Source organism: Mus pahari, chromosome 1 (genome assembly GCF_900095145.1).
Source record: "Mus pahari chromosome 1, PAHARI_EIJ_v1.1, whole genome shotgun sequence".
Classification (NCBI taxonomy): Eukaryota; Metazoa; Chordata; class Mammalia; order Rodentia; family Muridae; genus Mus; species Mus pahari.
Window position 1 is genome coordinate 80,590,501 of NC_034590.1, and position 5,729 is coordinate 80,596,229.

Below are 5,729 nucleotides of genomic sequence, written 5' to 3' on the forward strand. Positions count from 1 at the left end.
AGAGATGGCTCAGTGGTTAAGAGAGCTGACTGCTCTTCCAAAGGTCCTGAGTTCAATTCCCAGCAACCACATGGTGGCTCACAACCATCTGTAATGAGATCTGATGCCCTCTGCTGGTGTGTCTAAAGAAAGCAACAGTGTACTCATATAGATAAAAAAATAAATCTTAAAAAAATTACTATTTTGCTGAGGATGACTTTGGTCAAGCCTTGCCACCACCTCTGCGGTGCTGGGATTAGAGGTGTGAACCACTACACCCAATTTTATGTGGTGCTAGGAACAGAACCCGGGGCTTTGGGCATCTCAGGAAAACACTCTATTAACTGAGTTATGGCTTTGGCATGCTGTCTCTTCCTTAAAGACAAGGTTTGATCAAAGCTCACATTTTCCACTACTATTATGGCACTTTGGCTGGTCTGGAACTTACTCTGTAGCCCAGGCTGGTCTTGAATTCAGAGATCTATCTGCTTCTGCCTCCCAAGTGCTAAGACTAAAAGTGTGTGCCACCATGCCCCAAAGCTTTTTTTTTTTTTTTTTTTTTTGGTTTTTTGAGANAGGGTTTCTCTGTGTAGCTCTGGCTGTCCTGGAACTCACTCTGTAGACCAGGCTGGCCTCGAACTCAGAAATCCGCCTGTCTCTGCCTCCCAAGTGCTAGGATTAAAGGCGTGCGCCACCACTGCCCGGCTCCGAAGCTTCTTTTTAAAGAAATATTCACTTGCTTTTCCTTCTTAAAAACACAACTTGAGGTCCTCACCCTTGCCCCTCACCACCTACAGCACAGTAGGGCGGAGTCTAGTCTCCGGGATGCAAGTGAGTTGGCTCTGAGTTTATGAGTGAGGGAGAGCCACCCCGTCATCTGTCATGGGGGTAGCATGAGCAAGGAAGAGATGCCCTCCCTTGACAGGTGGGTGAGCTGGCCCCAAGGTCATGAGAGCAAAGGAGCTGGGCCAGTCCCTCACTGGCTGCAGCATTTGGGAAAGTGATCTTTGCATCCCATCTGGTCAGCACAGCAGAGCTGACCTGGTGGCAAAGGCACTGGTGAGCTGGCCCAGAGGACTTGAACTTAGGAGAGCTGCCCCTGCCCCTTACTTGCTTTGGCGTTGGGTGAGTTAGCCCGACAGTGCTGGAGAGCTCACCCTGGTGGTGCAGGAGCGGGCCAGCTGACAACCTCAGCTATCTTCCAGCCCCAGATCCACCCATACCAACATCAATCCCATCTATGAACTGTTGGAATCCTACAGAGCCAAAGCTGCAGGCTCCCCATGGCACGGGGCAACAACAGGATATCCAAGAGGAGTTCCTGTGAGGAAGCAGTGTAGATAATGTGGCAGAAGCCAGAAGCTTCAAAACACACTAATGACTCATGGCAACGAACACTTGCAAGTAAAGCTGTGTGGACAACAGCTTTGGGGGGCAGCCTCAGCTCCTCCACCCTCTCAGAGGAAAAGGGGAGGGGGGATGAAGGGGAAAGGACTCTGTGAAGGGGAATGGGGAGGAGAGGGGGCACCGATTGGGATGTAGAGTGAATAAATAAATTAATGAATAAAAGATGTGTGGACAAAAATGGTCTACTGTCGGACACACTGTGGCGCGCTACAGCTTCCGAGACAAGACTTTTTTTTCCTATCTTATTTTCTTTTCTTTTGTGGGGGAGGTTGCAAGGGCAGAGGGCAGATACAAAGGGACTGGGAAATGAGTGGAATAGAGTACATGATGTGAAATTCACAAAGAATTAATTAAAAAGTTTTCTAAACAATTGAGGTCAGTCCTAAAGAGTTTAAGAATGATGTGCTGGTTACTTTTTCTGTCAGCTCGACACAAGCTGGAGCAACTCAGAGGAGCCTCAACTGAGAAAATGCCTCCTCAAGATGGGCTTGTAGGCAAACCTGTAGGGCATTTTCTTAATTAGTGATTGGTAGGGGAGGGCTCAGCCCATTGTGGGTGGTGCCACCCCTAGGCTGTGGTCCTGGGTTCCATAAGAGAGCAGGTTGAACAAGTCCTGTGGAGCAAGCCAGTGAGTAGCATCCCCCCATGGCCTCTGCATCAGCTCCTGCCTCCAGGGTTCTGCCCTGTTTGAGTCCCTGTCCTGATTCTGATGATGAACAGTGATGTAGAAGTGTAACCCAAATAATACACCTTTTCCTCCCATGGTGTTTCATCACAGCCATAGTAACCCTAACTAAGGCAAATGACTCACTACTCCCTGGCAAATTGGATGGTATGATTTCAGCTGCTGACAGTTGGTCAGAAAGGAGGACATTACCGAGTACTTCTGTCAGGTGACTGCTTGGACAATGCTATCCCTTGTATTAGGGCCGCTATCCTGCTGGGAGAGCCTGGGACCTTCAGCACTAGAGTTATAGACCCAGATGCACTGAGGTGCATCTGTACCAACTGTGTGGAGCAGGCAGGCTACAGTCTACATGCAAAAGGCTCTAGGACAATGGTTCTCAACCTGTGGGTTGCTACTCCCAAAGACCAATGGAAAACATGGATGTTTTATACATTACAATTCATAACAGCAGCAGAATTATAGTTATGAAGTAGCAACGAAAATAATTTTATGGTTGGGGTTCCCACAGCATGAGGAGCTGTATTAAAGGGTCACAGCATTAGGAATGTTGAGAACCACTGCTCTCGGGGCCCCCTGGAGAGAGTGGTTTTGCAGATATGACTTGCTCTAGCTCAGCCTTGGGGGGGGGTCAGCTGGAATGTCATGTGACAGGAGGCAGTTGATGGAAACTTCTATGAGAGTGCATGGCCAGGCTGCTGTGTGTTCCTTGTAAGAGTGGCCACAGGAGACCGGGAAGCACTGGGGGAAGGGTTCCTGCTCCCCTCCCCACACCCTATGAAAGACTCTGGGAAATGGATTGGAAACAGCTGTGTAAGCCACAAGCTGGGCTAAGTTACACTGGACTGGGCCAGGAGGTCAAAGGCCTTCGCCCTGGGCTGCTGTAGGAACTGCCTGTGACATCAGTGTTCAGCCTGAATGGGTACCACTCACCAGGTATGAAAAGGGCAAGGGAGGTCAGAGGGCAAAGATCATGACCCTTAGGACTGCTCTGAGGTCCTCATCGAGGAAGGGGAGGAAATGAGAGGGGCAGGTGGGTTCAGCTACAAGATTGTGGCTGTAAGGTTTATAGTTATTTTCTCGCTGACGGTGCCTGATACCCAAGGAGAGGCAATGTGAGGAGGGAAAGGCTGTTTTGATTCATGGGTCAGAGGAACAGTCTGTCATGGAGGAGAAGGCATGGCAGTGGGACCAGCTCCTGTCCACAGTGGTGGAGGCTACTCACTCACATCTTTGCAGGTTAAGAAGTAAGACAAGGAAATTCCTTGCACTCAGCTCATGTTCTGTTGGATTTTTATTCATGGGCTCCAGCCCTGGGAATGGGGCTGGCTGCATTCTTGCCCTCTTGGTTCACATTCTCTGGGAACACCCTCAGAGACCCAGTTTATTGATCCTGTCAAGTTGATGGAATGAACCATCCCAGATACAGTGATGGTATTAACAGGCATGTTGTTACAGAAAGGGCACAGCCCAGGGCCAGTCACCTCAGCTAGATCCATGGCATTTACTCTCTGGAGAAGGGCTTAGCAGAAGGCCAGGTTCAGGGGGAGCATGGGTAATTGTAGCCGGGGCCTACAGGGAAGGTTGCGGGTGGAGCTGAGCTGGGAGCATTTTTATAAGTGGACATCTCTATAACCACAGTGGAAGAACTGAGGTGCTTATAAAACAGCTCTGGGCTTGGGGGCTCCCCGTACTGACTTCAGTGGCTGCGCACATGGAAGGAATGCTTCAGTCAGAAGGAGCTGGAAACACACAGAAAATACCAGGGGCCCTGGGGAGAGTGGGCAAGAGGAATTTAAAAACAGGTTTGTGAGAGATCTAATAAATGTTGGAGGGGTGACAGGGTTTGGAAACACTGATTTCGGAACGGCACTGCCCTGGAGCACTAAATGTGGGCTTGCTTACCCAGGCCTTGTAATACTTCCTCTTAGCAAAGCAAGAAATCCACACACATCAAAACCCAGCTCTGATACCAGGAACGCAACAGAACGTCCAGTCACAAAAACATGAGAGAAAGAAAGTGAGACCAAGTGATGCGTTGCATGCAGTGTCTCAGGGCCTTTGCATGTGAGCTTCTCCTACCTGAGCCCACACTCTGGTGCCTTTGTTCATGACTCTCTCCCTGTCACGGTTTGGGGTGGCTGTTTGATGAACGGCATGTCTCAATCATTAGCTGTCAACCCTGACGAAGGCGAGGTCTACACTCTGCTCTCCATTGCTCCTTTAGGTCCTAGCGCCAGACCTGAGCTGGGTGCTCTGTAAGTGCCTCACAGATGGTCATGTGTTTGAGGGCCTTTCCAAGCGTCGGGTTAAGACGAGCCTCCTCAGTAAGAGGAGTTGAAGCATTGTGACTGATAGTGGTGACTGTGGGTCTGTGGGACCTGAGTCCTTCTGCCATAGTGATTGATAGTGGAAGGGAGTGGTAATGCCAGTACAGTCCCTCCATACCTCAGAACTTCATGAGGACGTGCAGTGAGGGCTTTGACCACCTCAGACCTTGCCCTCACAGCATGAGAGACACCAGCTCCCTTTGATGTCCTTGAAGTTGCTGAATGGTTTCACTTGACTTTGGATCTTATGGTAGGTTCTGCAACTCTGAGAACATGATGACACTCATCACTGAGAAGAGCTGAGAGGTGGGAAGATAGCTAGACTGCACTGGTTGACATTCTTCTCTGCCTTCTTCGGTGTGGGACTCTAGGCCTGGTGCAAACAAGTAAGTCATGGAAATCAATGGCAATTATATTTGGGAAGGAAAATGCCTTGGTGGGAGTTATAAACAAGAAAAGAAACACATATGCCATTGGTTAGGGATGTCACAGAATAGAAATAGTGACATTTGGCTTGGAGCTAGGGACACTGCTCCATCAGTAAAGCACAGTCCATGCAAGCATATAGGTGTAATCTGCCAGGGCATATGTGAAGAAGTCAGACACAGAACTCACCATGCGCCTGTTAACCCAGTGGGGATTTGAAGACAAGAGAATCCCTGGAGTTTCTGCTAAGCCAGTCCAGTCAAATTGGTGAGCTCTGGGAGTCTCAAAAAATACGTGGTGAGACAGTGAGGAAGGGATCAGCCATTGACAATGGCTTCTGAACACACACACACACACACACACACACACACACACACACACACACTTAGCCCATGCTATCTGCCTCCAGATCTCTACCCCTCCTTTCTTCTTGCTCCATGGAACACAGCTGCCATGGCTAAAGGTTCCCCGTTGACATTTCCAGAAGAAAAACTTCTGCTTGCTATGAGGTCGAGCAGAGCAACGGGCTAGAAGTTGCCTGGGGGTTTGTGGAGTGGTATGCAGTTTTCAACTTGTAATTAATAAAAGAAGGTTTTCTTTTCTTGTTGAGGTCATTATTTCAGGTCTGTTACCAACAACTGAAGCTAGCGGCCAAAGTTTATTGGGAAATACTACATTGTTGACGCACAAAACATTCACTGTGTTTATTTAGAAAGAATGTGAACTAGGCATGGTGGTTCAGTCCTTAAATACTCTGGAGGCAGAGGCAGGTGGATCTCTGAGACCAAGGCCAGCTTGGTCTACATAGAGAGTTCCAGGACAGCCAGGACTACCAAGAAAGACCTTATTCCAAAAAAGAAAGAAAGAAAGAAAAAAAGAAAGAAAGAAAGAAAGAAAGAAAG